The sequence below is a fragment of the Salmo salar genome, chromosome 17 (genome assembly GCF_965601325.2).
Source record: "Salmo salar chromosome 17, fSalSal1, whole genome shotgun sequence".
In the NCBI taxonomy this organism is placed as follows: Eukaryota; Metazoa; Chordata; class Actinopteri; order Salmoniformes; family Salmonidae; genus Salmo; species Salmo salar.
Genome location: NC_138307.1, coordinates 76,286,619 through 76,310,080, shown reverse-complemented (window position 1 = coordinate 76,310,080; position 23,462 = coordinate 76,286,619). Strand labels below are relative to the sequence as shown.

Here is a 23,462-nt window from a genome sequence, read left to right as displayed (position 1 = left end):
ATTAACCCACCACAGATACAGCAACACTACATTAATCCACCACAGATACAGCCAATCTCCATTAACCCACCACAGATACAGCAACACTACATTAACCCACCACAGATACAGCAACACTACATTAACCCACCACAGATACAGCCACACTACATTAACCCACCACAGATACAGCAACACTATATTAACCCACCACAGATACAGCAACACTACATAACCCACCACAGATACAGCCACATTACATTAACCCACCACAGATGCAGCAACACTACATTAACCCACCACAGATACAGCAACACTACATTAACCCACCACAGATACAGCCAATCTACATTAACCCACCACAGATACAGCAACACTACATTAACCCACCACAGATACAGCCACACTACATTAACCCACCACAGATACAGCCACACTACATTAACCCACCACAGATACAGCAACACTACATTAACCCACCACAGATACAGCCACACTACATTAACCCACCACAGATACAGCCACACTACATTAACCCACCACAGATACAGCAACAATACATTAACCCACCACAGATACAGCAACAATACATTAACCCACCACAGATACAGCAACAATACATTAACCCACCTCAGATACAGCAACACTACATTAACCCACCACAGATACAGCCACACTACATTAACCCACCACAGATACAGCAACACTACATTAACTCACCACAGATACAGCAACACTACATTAATCCACCACAGATACAGCCAATCTACAGCCAATCTACAGCCACACTACATTAACCCACCACAGATACAGCCACACTACATTAACCCACCACAGATACAGCAACACTACATTAACTCACCACAGATACAGCAACACTACATTAATCCACCACAGATACAGCCAATCTACAGCCACACTACATTACCCACCACAGATACAGCAACACTACATTAACCCACCACATATACAGCCACACTACATTAGCCCACCACAGATACAGCCACACTACATTAACCCACCACAGATACAGCAACACTACATTAATCCACCACAGATACAGCCAATCTACATTAACCCACCACAGATACAGCCAATCTACATTAACCCACCACAGATACAGCCACACTACATTAACCCACCACAGATACAGCCACACTACATTAACCCACCACAGATACAGCAACACTACATTAACCCACCACAGATACAGCCACACTACATTAACCCACCACAGATACAGCCACACTACATTAACCCACCACAGATACAGCCACACTACATTAACCCACCACAGATACAGCCACACTACATTAACCCACCACAGATACAGCAACAATACATTAACCCACCACAGATACAGCAACAATACATTAACCCACCACAGATACAGCAACACTACATTAACCCACCACAGATACAGCCACACTACATTAACCCACCACAGATACAGCAACACTACATTAACCCACCACAGATACAGCAACACTACATTAATCCACCACAGATACAGCCAATCTACAGACAATCTACAGCCACACTACATTAACCCACCACAGATACAGCAACAATACATTAACCCACCACAGATACAGCAACAATACATTAACCCACCACAGATACAGCAACAATACATTAACCCACTACAGATACAGCCACACTACATTAACCCACCACAGATACAGCAACAATACATTAACCCACCACAGATACAGCAACACTACATTAACCCACCACAGATACAGCAACAATACATTAACCCACCACAGATACAGCAACACTACATTAACCCACCACAGATACAGCAACAATACATTAACCCACCACAGATACAGCAACACTACATTAACCAACCACAGATACAGCCACACTACATTAACCCACCACAGATACAGCAACACTACATTAACTCACCACAGATACAGCAACACTACATTAATCCACCACAGATACAGCCAATCTACAGCCAATCTACAGCCACACTACATTAACCCACCACAGATACAGCCACACTACATTAACCCACCACAGATACAGCAACACTACATTAACTCACCACAGATACAGCAACACTACATTAATCCACCACAGATACAGCCAATCTACAGCCACACTACATTACCCACCACAGATACAGCAACACTACATTAACCCACCACATATACAGCCACACTACATTAGCCCACCACAGATACAGCCACACTACATTAACCCACCACAGATACAGCAACACTACATTAATCCACCACAGATACAGCCAATCTACATTAACCCACCACAGATGCAGCCAATCTACATTAACCCACCACAGATACAGCCACACTACATTAACCCACCACAGATACAGCCACACTACATTAACCCACCACAGATACAGCAACACTACATTAACCCACCACAGATACAGCCACACTACATTAACCCACCACAGATACAGCCACACTACATTAACCCACCACAGATACAGCCACACTACATTAACCCACCACAGATACAGCAACAATACATTAACCCACCACAGATACAGAAACAATAAATTAACCCACCACAGATACAGCAACAATACATTAACCCACCACAGATACAGCAACACTACATTAACCCACCACAGATACAGCCACACTACATTAACCCACCACAGATACAGCAACACTACATTAACCCACCACAGATACAGCAACACTACATTAATCCACCACAGATACAGCCAATCTACAGACAATCTACAGCCACACTACATTAACCCACCACAGATACAGCAACAATACATTAACCCACCACAGATACAGCAACAATACATTAACCCACCACAGATACAGCAACACTACATAACCCACCACAGATACAGCCACATTACATTAACCCACCACAGATGCAGCAACACTACATTAACCCACCACAGATACAGCAACACTACATTAACCCACCACAGATACAGCCAATCTACATTAACCCACCACAGATACAGCAACACTACATTAACCCACCACAGATACAGCCACACTACATTAACCCACCACAGATACAGCCACACTACATTAACCCACCACAGATACAGCAACACTACATTAACCCACCACAGATACAGCCACACTACATTAACCCACCACAGATACAGCCACACTACATTAACCCACCACAGATACAGCAACAATACATTAACCCACCACAGATACAGCAACAATACATTAACCCACCACAGATACAGCAACAATACATTAACCCACCTCAGATACAGCAACACTACATTAACCCACCACAGATACAGCCACACTACATTAACCCACCACAGATACAGCAACACTACATTAACTCACCACAGATACAGCAACACTACATTAATCCACCACAGATACAGCCAATCTACAGCCAATCTACAGCCACACTACATTAACCCACCACAGATACAGCCACACTACATTAACCCACCACAGATACAGCAACACTACATTAACTCACCACAGATACAGCAACACTACATTAATCCACCACAGATACAGCCAATCTACAGCCACACTACATTACCCACCACAGATACAGCAACACTACATTAACCCACCACATATACAGCCACACTACATTAGCCCACCACAGATACAGCCACACTACATTAACCCACCACAGATACAGCAACACTACATTAATCCACCACAGATACAGCCAATCTACATTAACCCACCACAGATACAGCCAATCTACATTAACCCACCACAGATACAGCCACACTACATTAACCCACCACAGATACAGCCACACTACATTAACCCACCACAGATACAGCAACACTACATTAACCCACCACAGATACAGCCACACTACATTAACCCACCACAGATACAGCCACACTACATTAACCCACCACAGATACAGCCACACTACATTAACCCACCACAGATACAGCCACACTACATTAACCCACCACAGATACAGCAACAATACATTAACCCACCACAGATACAGCAACAATACATTAACCCACCACAGATACAGCAACACTACATTAACCCACCACAGATACAGCCACACTACATTAACCCACCACAGATACAGCAACACTACATTAACCCACCACAGATACAGCAACACTACATTAATCCACCACAGATACAGCCAATCTACAGACAATCTACAGCCACACTACATTAACCCACCACAGATACAGCAACAATACATTAACCCACCACAGATACAGCAACAATACATTAACCCACCACAGATACAGCAACAATACATTAACCCACTACAGATACAGCCACACTACATTAACCCACCACAGATACAGCAACAATACATTAACCCACCACAGATACAGCAACACTACATTAACCCACCACAGATACAGCAACAATACATTAACCCACCACAGATACAGCAACACTACATTAACCCACCACAGATACAGCAACAATACATTAACCCACCACAGATACAGCAACACTACATTAACCAACCACAGATACAGCCACACTACATTAACCCACCACAGATACAGCAACACTACATTAACTCACCACAGATACAGCAACACTACATTAATCCACCACAGATACAGCCAATCTACAGCCAATCTACAGCCACACTACATTAACCCACCACAGATACAGCCACACTACATTAACCCACCACAGATACAGCAACACTACATTAACTCACCACAGATACAGCAACACTACATTAATCCACCACAGATACAGCCAATCTACAGCCACACTACATTACCCACCACAGATACAGCAACACTACATTAACCCACCACATATACAGCCACACTACATTAGCCCACCACAGATACAGCCACACTACATTAACCCACCACAGATACAGCAACACTACATTAATCCACCACAGATACAGCCAATCTACATTAACCCACCACAGATGCAGCCAATCTACATTAACCCACCACAGATACAGCCACACTACATTAACCCACCACAGATACAGCCACACTACATTAACCCACCACAGATACAGCAACACTACATTAACCCACCACAGATACAGCCACACTACATTAACCCACCACAGATACAGCCACACTACATTAACCCACCACAGATACAGCCACACTACATTAACCCACCACAGATACAGCAACAATACATTAACCCACCACAGATACAGAAACAATAAATTAACCCACCACAGATACAGCAACAATACATTAACCCACCACAGATACAGCAACACTACATTAACCCACCACAGATACAGCCACACTACATTAACCCACCACAGATACAGCAACACTACATTAACCCACCACAGATACAGCAACACTACATTAATCCACCACAGATACAGCCAATCTACAGACAATCTACAGCCACACTACATTAACCCACCACAGATACAGCAACAATACATTAACCCACCACAGATACAGCAACAATACATTAACCCACCACAGATACAGCAACAATACATTAACCCACTACAGATACAGCCACACTACATTAACCCACCACAGATACAGCAACAATACATTAACCCACCACAGATACAGCAACACTACATTAACCCACCACAGATACAGCAACAATACATTAACCCACCACAGATACAGCAACACTACATTAACCCACCACAGATACAGCCACACTACATTAACCCACCACAGATACAGCAACACTACATTAACCTACCACAGATACAACCACACTACATTAACCCACCACAGATACAGCAACACTACATTAACCCACCACAGATACAGCAACACTACATTAACCCACCACAGATACAGCAACACTACATTAACCCACCACAGATACAGCCACACTACATTAACCCACCACAGATACAGTCACACTACATTAACCCACCACAGATACAGCCACACTATATTAACCCACCACAGATACAGTAACACTACATTAACCCACCACAGATACAGCCACACTACATTAACCCACCACAGATACAGCCACACTACATTAACCCACCACAGATACAGCCATTAACCCACCACAGATACAGCCACACTACATTAACCCACCACAGATACAGCCATTAACCCACCACAGATACAGCCACACTACATTAACCCACCACAGATACAGCAACACTACATTAACCCACCACAGATACAGCCATTAACCCACCACAGATACAGCCACACTACATTAACCCACCACAGATACAGCAACACTACGTTAATCCACCACAGATACAGCAACACTACATTAACCCACCACAGATACAGCAACACTACATTAACCCACCACAGATACAGCCACACTACATTAACCCACCACAGATACAGCAACACTACATTAACCCACCACAGATACAGCAACACTACATTAACCCACCACAGATACAGCAACAATACATTAACCCACCACAGATACAGCCACACTACATTAACCCACCACAGATACAGCAACACTACATTAACCCACCACAGATACACCAACACTACATTAACCCACAACAGATACAGCAACACTACATTAACAGACCACAGATACAGCAACACTACATTAACCCACCACAGATACAGCCACACTACATTAACCCACCACAGATACAGCCACACTACATTAACCCACCACAGATACAGCCACACTACATTAACCCACCACAGATACAGCAACACTACATTAACCCACCACAGATACAGCCACACTACATTAACCCACCACAGATACAGCCATTAACCCACCACAGATACAGCCACACTACATTAACCCACCACAGATACAGCCATTAACCCACCACAGATACAGCCACACTACATTAACCCACCACAGATACAGCAACACTACATTAACCCACCACAGATACAGCAACACTACATTAACCCACCACAGATACAGCAACACTACATTAACCCACCACAGATACAGCAACACTACATTAACCCACCACAGATACAGCAACACTACATTAACCAACAACAGATACAGCAACACTACATTAACCCACCACAGATACAGCCACACTACATTAACCCACCACAGATACAGCGACACTACATTAACCCACCACAGATACAGCCACACTACATTAATCCACCACAGATACAGCCACACTACATTAACCCACCACAGATACAGCCACACTACATTATCCGACCACAGATACAGCAACAATACATTAACCCACCACAGATACAGCAACACTACATTAACCCACCACAGATACAGCAACAATACATTAACCCACCACAGATACAGCAACACTACATTAACCAACCACAGATACAGCCACACTACATTAACCCACCACAGATACAGCAACACTACATTAACCTACCACAGATACAACCACACTACATTAACCCACCACAGATACAGCAACACTACATTAACCCACCACAGATACAGCAACACTACATTAACCCACCTCAGATACAGCAACACTACATTAACCCACCACAGATACAGCCACACTACATTAACCCACCACAGATACAGCAACACTACATTAACTCACCACAGATACAGCAACACTACATTAATCCACCACAGATACAGCCAATCTACAGCCAATCTACAGCCACACTACATTAACCCACCACAGATACAGCCACACTACATTAACCCACCACAGATACAGCAACACTACATTAACTCACCACAGATACAGCAACACTACATTAATCCACCACAGATACAGCCAATCTACAGCCACACTACATTACCCACCACAGATACAGCAACACTACATTAACCCACCACATATACAGCCACACTACATTAGCCCACCACAGATACAGCCACACTACATTAACCCACCACAGATACAGCAACACTACATTAATCCACCACAGATACAGCCAATCTACATTAACCCACCACAGATGCAGCCAATCTACATTAACCCACCACAGATACAGCCACACTACATTAACCCACCACAGATACAGCCACACTACATTAACCCACCACAGATACAGCAACACTACATTAACCCACCACAGATACAGCCACACTACATTAACCCACCACAGATACAGCCACACTACATTAACCCACCACAGATACAGCCACACTACATTAACCCACCACAGATACAGCAACAATACATTAACCCACCACAGATACAGAAACAATAAATTAACCCACCACAGATACAGCAACAATACATTAACCCACCACAGATACAGCAACACTACATTAACCCACCACAGATACAGCCACACTACATTAACCCACCACAGATACAGCAACACTACATTAACCCACCACAGATACAGCAACACTACATTAATCCACCACAGATACAGCCAATCTACAGACAATCTACAGCCACACTACATTAACCCACCACAGATACAGCAACAATACATTAACCCACCACAGATACAGCAACAATACATTAACCCACCACAGATACAGCAACAATACATTAACCCACTACAGATACAGCCACACTACATTAACCCACCACAGATACAGCAACAATACATTAACCCACCACAGATACAGCAACACTACATTAACCCACCACAGATACAGCAACAATACATTAACCCACCACAGATACAGCAACACTACATTAACCCACCACAGATACAGCCACACTACATTAACCCACCACAGATACAGCAACACTACATTAACCTACCAGAGATACAACCACACTACATTAACCCACCACAGATACAGCAACACTACATTAACCCACCACAGATACAGCAACACTACATTAACCCACCACAGATACAGCAACACTACATTAACCCACCACAGATACAGCCACACTACATTAACCCACCACAGATACAGTCACACTACATTAACCCACCACAGATACAGCCACACTATATTAACCCACCACAGATACAGTAACACTACATTAACCCACCACAGATACAGCCACACTACATTAACCCACCACAGATACAGCCACACTACATTAACCCACCACAGATACAGCCATTAACCCACCACAGATACAGCCACACTACATTAACCCACCACAGATACAGCCATTAACCCACCACAGATACAGCCACACTACATTAACCCACCACAGATACAGCAACACTACATTAACCCACCACAGATACAGCCATTAACCCACCACAGATACAGCCACACTACATTAACCCACCACAGATACAGCAACACTACGTTAATCCACCACAGATACAGCAACACTACATTAACCCACCACAGATACAGCAACACTACATTAACCCACCACAGATACAGCCACACTACATTAACCCACCACAGATACAGCAACACTACATTAACCCACCACAGATACAGCAACACTACATTAACCCACCACAGATACAGCAACAATACATTAACCCACCACAGATACAGCCACACTACATTAACCCACCACAGATACAGCAACACTACATTAACCCACCACAGATACACCAACACTACATTAACCCACCACAGATACAGCAACACTACATTAACAGACCACAGATACAGCAACACTACATTAACCCACCACAGATACAGCCACACTACATTAACCCACCACAGATACAGCCACACTACATTAACCCACCCCAGATACAGCCACACTACATTAACCCACCACAGATACAGCAACACTACATTAACCCACCACAGATACAGCCACACTACATTAACCCACCACAGATACAGCCATTAACCCACCACAGATACAGCCACACTACATTAACCCACCACAGATACAGCCATTAACCCACCACAGATACAGCCACACTACATTAACCCACCACAGATACAGCAACACTACATTAACCCACCACAGATACAGCAACACTACATTAACCCACCACAGATACAGCAACACTACATTAACCCACCACAGATACAGCAACACTACATTAACCCACCACAGATACAGCAACACTACATTAACCAACAACAGATACAGCAACACTACATTAACCCACCACAGATACAGCCACACTACATTAACCCACCACAGATACAGCGACACTACATTAACCCACCACAGATACAGCCACACTACATTAATCCACCACAGATACAGCCACACTACATTAACCCACCACAGATACAGCCACACTACATTAACCCACCACAGATACAGCAACACTACATTAACCCACCACAGATACAGCCACACTACATTAACCCACCACAGATACAGCCACACTACATTAACCCACCACAGATACAGCAACAATACATTAACCCACCACAGATACAGCAACAATACATTAACCCACCACAGATACAGCAACAATACATTAACCCACCTCAGATACAGCAACACTACATTAACCCACCACAGATACAGCCACACTACATTAACCCACCACAGATACAGCAACACTACATTAACTCACCACAGATAAAGCAACACTACATTAATCCACCACAGATACAGCCAATCTACAGCCAATCTACAGCCACACTACATTAACCCACCACAGATACAGCCACACTACATTAACCCACCACAGATACAGCAACACTACATTAACTCACCACAGATACAGCAACACTACATTAATCCACCACAGATACAGCCAATCTACAGCCACACTACATTACCCACCACAGATACAGCAACACTACATTAACCCACCACATATACAGCCACACTACATTAGCCCACCACAGATACAGCCACACTACATTAACCCACCACAGATACAGCAACACTACATTAATCCACCACAGATACAGCCAATCTACATTAACCCACCACAGATACAGCCAATCTACATTAACCCACCACAGATACAGCCACACTACATTAACCCACCACAGATACAGCCACACTATATTAACCCACCACAGATACAGTAACACTACATTAACCCACCACAGATACAGCCACACTACATTAACCCACCACAGATACAGCCACACTACATTAACCCACCACAGATACAGCCATTAACCCACCACAGATACAGCCACACTACATTAACCCACCACAGATACAGCCATTAACCCACCACAGATACAGCCACACTACATTAACCCACCACAGATACAGCAACACTACATTAACCCACCACAGATACAGCCATTAACCCACCACAGATACAGCCACACTACATTAACCCACCACAGATACAGCCACACTACATTAACCCAGAATAGATACAGCAACAATACATTAACCCACCACAGATACAGCCACACTACATTAACCCACCACAGATACAGCAACAATACATTAACCCACCACAGATACAGCAACACTACATTAACCCACCACAGATACAGCCACACTACATTAACCCACCACAGATACAGCAACACTATATTAACCCACCACAGATACAGCAACACTACATAACCCACCACAGATACAGCCACATTACATTAACCCACCACAGATACAGCCACACTACATTAACCCACCACAGATACAGCAACACTACATTAATCCACCACAGATACAGCCAATCTACATTAACCCACCACAGATACAGCAACACTACATTAACCCACCATAGATACAGCCACACTACATTAACCCACCACAGATACAGCCACACTACATTAACCCACCACAGATACAGCCACACTACATTAACCCACCACAGATACAGCAACACTACATTAACCCACCACAGATACAGCAACACTACATTAACCCACCACAGATACAGCAACAATACATTAACCCACCACAGATACAGCCACACTACATTAACCCACCACAGATACAGCAACACTACATTAACCCACCACAGATACAGCAACACTACATTAACCCACCACAGATACAGCAACACTACATTAACAGACCACAGATACAGCAACACTACATTAACCCACCACAGATACAGCCACACTACATTAACCCACCACAGATACAGCCACACTACATTAACCCACCACAGATACAGCCACACTACATTAACCCACCACAGATACAGCAACACTACATTAACCCACCACAGATACAGCAACACTACATTAATCCACCACAGATACAGCCAATCTACATTAACCCACCACAGATACAGCCAATCTACATTAACCCACCACAGATACAGCCACACTACATTAACCCACCACAGATACAGCCACACTACATTAACCCACCACAGATACAGCAACACTACATTAACCCACCACAGATACAGCCACACTACATTAACCCACCACAGATACAGCCACACTATATTAACCCACCACAGATACAGCCACACTACATTAACCCACCACAGATACAGCAACAATACATTAACCCACCACAGATACAGAAACAATAAATTAACCCACCACAGATACAGCAACAATACATTAACCCACCACAGATACAGCAACACTACATTAACCCACCACAGATACAGCCACACTACATTAACCCACCACAGATACAGCAACACTACATTAACCCACCACAGATACAGCAACACTACATTAATCCACCACAGATACAGCCAATCTACAGACAATCTACAGCCACACTACATTAACCCACCACAGATACAGCAACAATACATTAACCCACCACAGATACAGCAACAATACATTAACCCACCACAGATACAGCAACAATACATTAACCCACTACAGATACAGCCACACTACATTAACCCACCACAGATACAGCAACAATACATTAACCCACCACAGATACAGCAACACTACATTAACCCACCACAGATACAGCAACAATACATTAACCCACCACAGATACAGCAACACTAAATTAACCCACCACAGATACAGCCACACTACATTAACCCACCACAGATACAGCAACACTACATTAACCTACCACAGATACAACCACACTACATTAACCCACCACAGATACAGCAACACTACATTAACCCACCACAGATACAGCAACACTACATTAACCCACCACAGATACAGCAACACTACATTAACCCACCACAGATACAGCCACACTACATTAACCCACCACAGATACAGCCACACTACATTAACCCACCACAGATACAGCCACACTATATTAACCCACCACAGATACAGTAACACTACATTAACCCACCACAGATACAGCCACACTACATTAACCCACCACAGATACAGCCACACTACATTAACCCACCACAGATACAGCCATTAACCCACCACAGATACAGCCACACTACATTAACCCACCACAGATACAGCCATTAACCCACCACAGATACAGCCACACTACATTAACCCACCACAGATACAGCAACACTACATTAACCCACCACAGATACAGCCATTAACCCACCACAGATACAGCCACACTACATTAACCCACCACAGATACAGCAACACTACGTTAATCCACCACAGATACAGCAACACTACATTAACCCACCACAGATACAGCAACACTACATTAACCCACCACAGATACAGCCACACTACATTAACCCACCACAGATACAGCAACACTACATTAACCCACCACAGATACAGCAACACTACATTAACCCACCACAGATACAGCAACAATACATTAACCCACCACAGATACAGCCACACTACATTAACCCACCACAGATACAGCAACACTACATTAACCCACCACAGATACAGCAACACTACATTAACCCACCACAGATACAGCAACAATACATTAACCCACCACAGATACAGCCACACTACATTAACCCACCACAGATACAGCAACACTACATTAACCCACCACAGATACAGCAACACTACATTAACCCACCACAGATACAGCAACACTACATTAACAGACCACAGATACAGCAACACTACATTAACCCACCACAGATACAGCCACACTACATTAACCCACCACATATACAGCCACACTACATTAACCCACCACAGATACAGCCACACTACATTAACCCACCACAGATACAGCAACACTACATTAACCCACCACAGATACAGCCACACTACATTAACCCACCACAGATACAGCCATTAACCCACCACAGATACAGCCACACTACATTAACCCACCACAGATACAGCAACACTACATTAACCCACCACAGATACAGCAACACTACATTAACCCACCACAGATACAGCAACACTACATTAACCCACCACAGATACAGCAACACTACATTAACCCACCACAGATACAGCAACACTACATTAACCCACCACAGATACACCAACACTACATTAACCCACCACAGATACAGCGACACTACATTAACCCACCACAGATACAGCCACACTACATTAATCCACCACAGATACAGCCACACTACATTAACCCACCACAGATACAGCCACACTACATTAACCCAGAATAGATACAGCAACAATACATTAACCCACCACAGATACAGCCACACTACATTAACCCACCACAGATACAGCAACAATACATTAACCCACCACAGATACAGCAACACTACATTAACCCACCACAGATACAGCCACACTACATTAACCCACCACAGATACAGCAACACTATATTAACCCACCACAGATACAGCAACACTACATAACCCACCACAGATACAGCCACATTACATTAACCCACCACAGATACAGCAACACTACATTAACCCACCACAGATACAGCAACACTACATTAATCCACCACAGATACAGCCAATCTACATTAACCCACCACAGATACAGCAACACTACATTAACCCACCATAGATACAGCCACACTACATTAACCCACCACAGATACAGCCACACTACATTAACCCACCACAGATAAAGCCACACTACATTAACCCACCACAGATACAGCAACACTACATTAACCCACCACAGATACAGCAACACTACATTAACCCACCACAGATACAGCAACAATACATTAACCCACCACAGATACAGCCACACTACATTAACCCACCACAGATACAGCAACACTACAGTAACCCACCACAGATACAGCAACACTACATTAACCCACCACAGATACAGCAACACTACATTAACAGACCACAGATACAGCAACACTACATTAACCCACCACAGATACAGCCACACTACATTAACCCACCACAGATACAGCCACACTACATTAACCCACCACAGATACAGCCACACTACATTAACCCACCACAGATACAGCAACACTACATTAACCCACCACAGATACAGCCACACTACATTAACCCACCACAGATACAGCCATTAACCCACCACAGATACAGCCACACTACATTAACCCACCACAGATACAGCAACACTACATTAACCCACCACAGATACAGCAACACTACATTAACCCACCACAGATACAGCAACACTACATTAACCCACCACAGATACAGCAACACTACATTAACCCACCACAGATACAGCAACACTACATTAACCCACCACAGATACAGCAACACTACATTAACCCACCACAGATACAGCCACACTACATTAACCCACCACAGATACAGCCACACTACATTAACCCACCACAGATACAGCCACACTACATTAATCCATCACAGATTCAGCCACACTACATTAACCCAGAATAGATTTAGCAACAATACATTAACCCACCACAGATACAGCCACACTACATTAACCCACCACAGATACAGCAACAATACATTAACCCACCACAGATACAGCAACACTACATTAACCCACCACAGATACAGCCACACTACATTAACCCACCACAGATACAGCAACACTATATTAACCCACCACAGATACAGCAACACTACATAACCCACCACAGATACAGCCACATTACATTAACCCACCACAGATACAGCAACACTACATTAACCCACCACAGATACAGCAACACTACATTAATCCACCACAGATACAGCCAATCTACATTAACCCACCACAGATACAGCAACACTACATTAACCCACCATAGATACAGCCACACTACATTAACCCACCACAGATACAGCCACACTACATTAACCCACCACAGATACAGCCACACTACATTAACCCACCACAGATACAGCAACAATACATTAACCCACCACAGATACAGCAACAATACATTAACCCACCACAGATACAGCAACAATACATTAACCCACCACAGATACAGCAACAATACATTAACCCACCACAGATACAGCAACACTACATTAACCCACCACAGATACAGCAACACTACATTAATCCACCACAGATACAGCCATTCTACAGCCAATCTACAGCCACACTACATTAACCCACCACAGATACAGCAACAATACATTAACCCACCACAGATACAGCAACAATATATTAACCCACCACAGATACAGCAACACTATATTAACCCACCACAGATACAGCAACACTACATGAATCCACCACAGGTACAGCCAATCTACATTAACCCACCACAGATACAGCAACACTACATTAACCCACCACAGATACAGCCACACTACATTAACCCACCACAGATACAGCCACACTACATTAACCCACCACAGATACAGCAACAATACATTAACCCACCACAGATACAGCAACAATACATTAACCCACCACAGATACAGCAACAATACATTAACCCACCACAGATACAGCAACAATACATTAACCCACCACAGATACAGCCACACTATATTAACCCACCACAGATACAGCAACACTACATTAACCCACCACAGATACAGCCACACTACATTAACCCACCACAGATACAGCCACACTACATTAACCCACCACAGATACAGCCATTAACCCACCACAGATACAGCCACACTACATTAACCCACCACAGATACAGCCATTAACCCACCACAGATACAGCCACACTACATTAACCCAACACAGATACAGCCACACTCCATTAACCCACCACAGATACAGCCACACTCCATTAACCCACCACAGATACAGCCACACTACATTAACCCACATGCATTAATCCACCACAGATATAGCAACACTACATTAATCCACCATAGATACAGCCACACTACATTACCCCACAACAGATACAGCAACAATACATTAACCCACCACAGATACAGCCACACTACATTAACCCACCACAGATACAGCAACACTACATTAACCCACCAGAGATACAGCAACACTACATTAACCCACCACAGATACAGCAACACTACATTAACCCACCACAGATACAGCAACACTACGTTAATCCACCACAGATACAGCAACACTACATTAACCCACCACAGATACAGCAACACTACATTAACCCACCACAGATACAGCCACACTACATTAACCCACCACAGATACAGCAACACTACATTAACCCACCACAGATACAGCAACACTACATTAACCCACCACAGATACAGCAACAATACATTAACCCACCACAGATACAGCCACACTACATTAACCCACCACAGATACAGCAACACTACATTAACCCACCACAGATACAGCAACACTACATTAACCCACCACAGATACAGCCACACTACATTAACCCACCACAGATACAGCCATTAACCCACCACAGATACAGCCACACTACATTAACCCACCACAGATACAGCCATTAACCCACCACAGATACAGCCACACTACATTAACCCACCACAGATACAGCAACACTACATTAACCCACCACAGATACAGCAACACTACATTAAGCCACCACAGATACAGCAACACTACATTAACCCACCACAGATACAGCAACACTACATTAACCCACCACAGATACAGCAACACTGGTATTAACCCACCGCAGATACAGCAACACTACATTAACCCACCACAGAAACAGCCACACTACATTAACCCACCACAGATACAGCGACACTACATTAACCCACCACAGATACAGCCACACTACATTAATCCACCACAGATACAGCCACACTACATTAACCCACCACAGATACAGCCACACTACATTAACCCACAATAGATACAGCAACAATACATTAACCCACCACAGATACAGCCACACTACATTAACCCACCACAGATACAGCAACAATACATTAACCCACCACAGATACAGCAACACTACATTAACCCACCACAGATACAGCCACACTACATTAACCCACCACAGATACAGCAACACTATATTAACCCACCACAGATACAGCAACACTACATAACCCACCACAGATACAGCCACATTACATTAACCCACCACAGATATAGCAACACTACATTAACCCACCACAGATACAGCAACACTACATTAATCCACCACAGATACAGCCAATCTACATTAACCCACCACAGATACAGCAACAATACATTAACCCACCACAGATACAGCAACAATACATTAACCCACCACAGATACAGCAACAATACATTAACCCACCACAGATACAGCAACAATACATTAACCCACCACAGATACAGCAACACTACATTAACCCACCACAGATACAGCAACACTACATTAATCCACCACAGATACAGCCATTATACAGCCAATCTACAGCCACACTACATTAACCCACCACAGATACAGCAACAATACATTAACCCACCACAGATACAGCAACAATATATTAACCCACCACAGATACAGCAACACTATATTAACCCACCACAGATACAGCAACACTACATGAATCCACCACAGATACAGCCAATCTACATTAACCCACCACAGATACAGCAACACTACATTAACCCACCACAGATACAGCCACACTACATTAACCCACCACAGATACAGCCACACTACATTAACCCACCACAGATACAGCAACAATACATTAACCCACCACAGATACAGCAACAATACATTAACCCACCACAGATACAGCAACAATACATTAACCCACCACAGATACAGCCACACTATATTAACCCACCACAGATACAGCCACACTACATTAACCCACCACAGATACAGCCACAATACATTAACCCACCACAGATACAGCCACACTACATTAACCCACCACAGATACAGCCATTAACCCACCACAGATACAGCCACACTACATTAACCCACCACAGATACAGCCATTAACCCACCACAGATACAGCCACACTACATTAACCCACCACAGATACAGCCACACTACATTAACCCAACAGAGATACAGCCACACTCCATTAACCCACCACAGATACAGCCACACTCCATTAACCCACCACAGATACAGCCACACTACATTAACCCACAACAGATACAGCAACAATACATTAACCCACCACAGATACAGCAACACTACATTAACCCACCACAGATACAGCCACACTACATTAACCCACCACAGATACAGCAACACTATATTAACCCACCACAGATACAGCAACACTACATAACCCACCACAGATACAGCCACATTACATTAACCCACCACAGATACAGCCACACTACATTAACCCACCACAGATACAGCCACACTACATTAACCCACCACAGATACAGCAACACTACATTAACCCACCACAGATACAGCCACACTACATTAACCCACCACAGATACAGCCACACTACATTAACCCACCACAGATACAGCAACAATACATTAACCCACCACAGATACAGCAACAATACATTAACCCACCACAGATACAACAACAATACATTAACCCACCTCAGATACAGCAACACTACATTAACCCACCACAGATACAGCCACAGTACATTAACCCACCACAGATACAGCAACACTACATTAACTCACCACAGATACAGCAACACTACATTAATCCACCACAGATACAGCAACACTACATTAATCCACCACAGACACAGCCACACTACATTAATCCACCACAGATACAGCAACACTACATTAATCCACCACAGATACAGCCAATCTACATTAACCCACCACAGATACAGCAACACTACATTAACCCACCACAGATACAGCCACACTACATTAACCCACCACAGATACAGCCACACTACATTAACCCACCACAGATACAGCAACACTACATGAATCCACCACAGATACAGCCAATCTACATTAACCCACCACAGATACAGCCACACTACATTAACCCACCACAGATACAGCCACACTACATTAACCCACCACAGATACAGCAACAATACATTAACCCACCACAGATACAGAAACAATAAATTAACCCACCACAGATACAGCAACAATACATTAACCCACCACAGATACAGCAACACTACATTAACCCACCACAGATACAGCCACACTACATTAACCCACCACAGATACAGCAACACTACATTAATCCACCACAGATACAGCCAATCTACAGACAATCTACAGCCACACTACATTAACCCACCACAGATACAGCAACAATACATTAACCCACCACAGATACAGCAACAATACATTAACCCACCACAGATACAGCAACAATACATTAACCCACTACAGATACAGCCACACTACATTAACCCACCACAGATACAGCAACAATACATTAACCCACCACAGATACAGCAACACTATATTAACCCACCACAGATACAGCTACAACAGATTATTCCACCACAGATACAGCCACACTACATTAACCCACCACAGATATAGCCAATCTACATTAACCCACCACAGATACAGCCACACTACATTAATCCACCACAGACACAGCCACACTACATTAATCCACCACAGATACAGCCATTAACCCACCACAGATACAGCAACAAATAACAACCTATACTGCTGTAAGAGCTTGGATCACAGGACTGGATCACAGAGACAGAGGAAGGTGCCCTTAACTGTGAAATACAACTGCATAGCAATGATAACATCACAGGCACAGATCTGTACACTACACACAGCCTGCGTACCAAATGGCACCCTATTCCCTAACAGCCCTATGGGCCTCAGTCTAAAGGAGTGTGGTCTATCGTACATAGGGAGCCGTGTTCCACTTCTTCAACAGCTGTCCGTGAGTTTTAACCCCCACCCCAACTGCCCAACCTCTCTAGCCCTCTGTGGTTGTCAAATGGTACCCTACTGCCTAACATAGACCCCTGTGCGCCCTTGTCAGAAGTAGTGCACTATGTAGGGAATAGGGTGCCATTTGGGATGCATTCAAAAAAATATGTCAAGAGTCCTTTCAGATAACTGAGTATTGCAGCTTGGCAACAGTACAATTTTCCATCTCCGGCAGGCCCTTCCATCTCCGGGCGTTTGATTGGCAGGCTCTTCCATCTCCATCCGTTTCATTGGCAGGCTCTTCCATCTCCATGCGTTTGATTGGCAGGCTCTGCTATCTCCATGCGTTTGATTGGCAGGCTCTTCCATCTCCGGGCGTTTGATTCACAGGCTATTCCATCGTCGGGCGTTTGATTGGCAGGCTCTTCTATCTCTGGGCGTTTGATTGGCAGGCTCTTCTATCTCTGGGCGTTTGATTGGCAGGCCCTTCCATCTCCGAGCGTTTGATTCACAGGCTATTCCATCTTCGGGCGTTTGATTGGCAGGCTCTTCCATCTCTGGGAGTTTTATTGGCAGGCTCTTCCATCTCCGAGCGTTTGATTGGCAGGCTCTTCTATCTCCGGGCGTTTGATTGGCAGGCTCTTCTATCTCTGGGCGTTTTATTGGCAGGCTCTTCCATCTCTGGGCGTTTTATTGGCAGGCTCTTCCATCTCCATGCGTTTGATTGGCAGGCTATTCCATCTCCAAGCGTTTGATTCACAGGCTATTCCATCTCCGGGTGTTTGATTGGCAGGCTCTTCCACCTCCATGCGTTTGATTGGCAGGCCCTTCCATCTCCAAGTTTTTGATTCACAGGCTCTTCCATCTTCGGGCGTTTGATTGGCAGGCTCTTCCATCTCCGGGCATTTGATTGGCAGGCTCTTCCATCTCCGGGCATTTGATTGGCAGGCTCTTCCATCTCCGGGCATTTGATTGGCAGGCTCTTCCATCTCCGGGCATTTGATTGGCAGGCTCTTCCATCTCCGGGCATTTGATTGGCAGGCTCTTTCATCTCCAGGCATTTGATTGGCAGGCTCTTCCATCTCCGGGTGTTTGATTGGTAGGCTCTTCCATCTCCGGGCATTTGATTGGCAGGCTCTACCATCTCCGGGCGTTTGATTGGCAGGCTCTTCCATCTCCGGGCATTTGATTGGCAGGCTCTTCCATCTCCGGGCATTTGATTGGCAGGCTCTTCCATCTCCGGGCGTTTGATTGGCAGGCTCTTCCATCTCCGGGCATTTGATTGGCAGGCTCTTCCATCTCCGGGCATTTGATTGGCAGGCTCTTCCATCTCCGGGCGTTTGATTGGCAGGCTCTTCCATCTCCGGGCATTTGATTGGCAGGCTCTTCCATCTCCGGGCGTTTGATTGGCAGGCTCTTCCATCTCCGGGCATTTGATTGGCAGGCTCTTCCATCTCCGGGCATTTGATTGGCAGGCTCATTCTTTGGCAGTGAGTTTGTTGTTGTTTTTCTTTCTGCCTTGAGACATTTCAAGTTCTCCCCTCCTGAGGGGGCAATGCATACCATATCTATGGCAACCATCAGTTGCCATGGCACTGTGGGTGTGCTGGGTGTCATTTGTTCCAGAAGTTGACATCTGACTAGTATGAATGTTGTGTTTTTTCATTTAAAAGGGTTTTATTGGTATGGTATGAAGTATTGTATATTTGCTCAAAATGTGGTGGAATGTCGTTGGAAGACTATTGCTGCAAAAGTCAGAAACAAGGGGTGATTCGACATAAATGCTCCCCTAGATTTATGCCCATTGGTTGACCGAAAGGGAAGTGATTATTTCACGAGTGATCCCTTAGGTTAACCAGGAAGCGTGGTGGAATTGCGTTAGTGTGCCATGTTCATTGGCTGAAATTAAGAGGTGAATGATATTCCACACACTTACTAATGGTAAAGAGGAGGAGAGACGTGATGCTATCCTGATGACATTATTAACACTCCATACCAGTACCTGCTATCCTGATGAGGTAACATTATTAACACTCCATACCAGTACCTGCTATCCTGATGAGGTAACATTATTAATACTCCATACCAGTACCTGCTATCCTGATGAGGTAACATTATTAATACTCCATACCAGTACCTGCTATCCTGACGAGGTAACATTATTAACACTCCATACCAATACCTGCTATCCTGATGAGGTAACATTATTAACACTCCATACCAATACCTGCTATCCTGACGAGGTAACATTATTAACACTCCATACCAATACCTGCTATCCTGACGAGGTAACATTATTAACACTCCATACCAATACCTGCTATGATTGTGAGGTGTCATTAAAACCACTACTATATAAATTAAATACATGTTATGAAGGTGAGCGAGATAGGAAGTGATGTGAATTATAGAGTTTACCAGATGAATGAAGTGACGATCCATTCAGACCAGCCTTACTGATTCAACTTTCGTAACAACTCCTCTCCTCTCCTCTCCTCTCCTCTCCTCTCCTCTCCTCTCCTCTCCTCTCCTCTCATCTCCTCTCCTCTCCTCTCCTCTCCTCTCCTCTCCTCTCCTCTCCTCTCCTCTCCTCTCCCCTCTTGTCCTATTCTTCTCCTGTCCTCTCCAGCCAACCAGGCCTGGTGTGCTGACACGAGCTAAAATAGAGAATACCATCTCCCTACAGTTACACTATTCTTCCTTAACAGCTCAGCCTTGGACAGGTCCCTCTGTCCACTGAGTTTCTTTCTCAAGAGCTCAGCCTTGGACAGGTCACTCTGTCCACTGAGATTCTTCCTCAACAGCTCAGCCTTGGACAGGTCACTCTGTCCACTGAGATTCTTCCTC

At 44.2% G+C, this 23,462-nt stretch overlaps 1 protein-coding gene across 17 annotated transcripts in view; it reads left to right on the top strand.

The window, feature by feature from the left end:
• Positions 1-23,462, top strand: part of nrcama (neuronal cell adhesion molecule a) — a 152,354-nt gene that overhangs the window by 90,921 nt on the left and 37,971 nt on the right. The gene's annotated exons all lie outside the window — the stretch shown is intronic.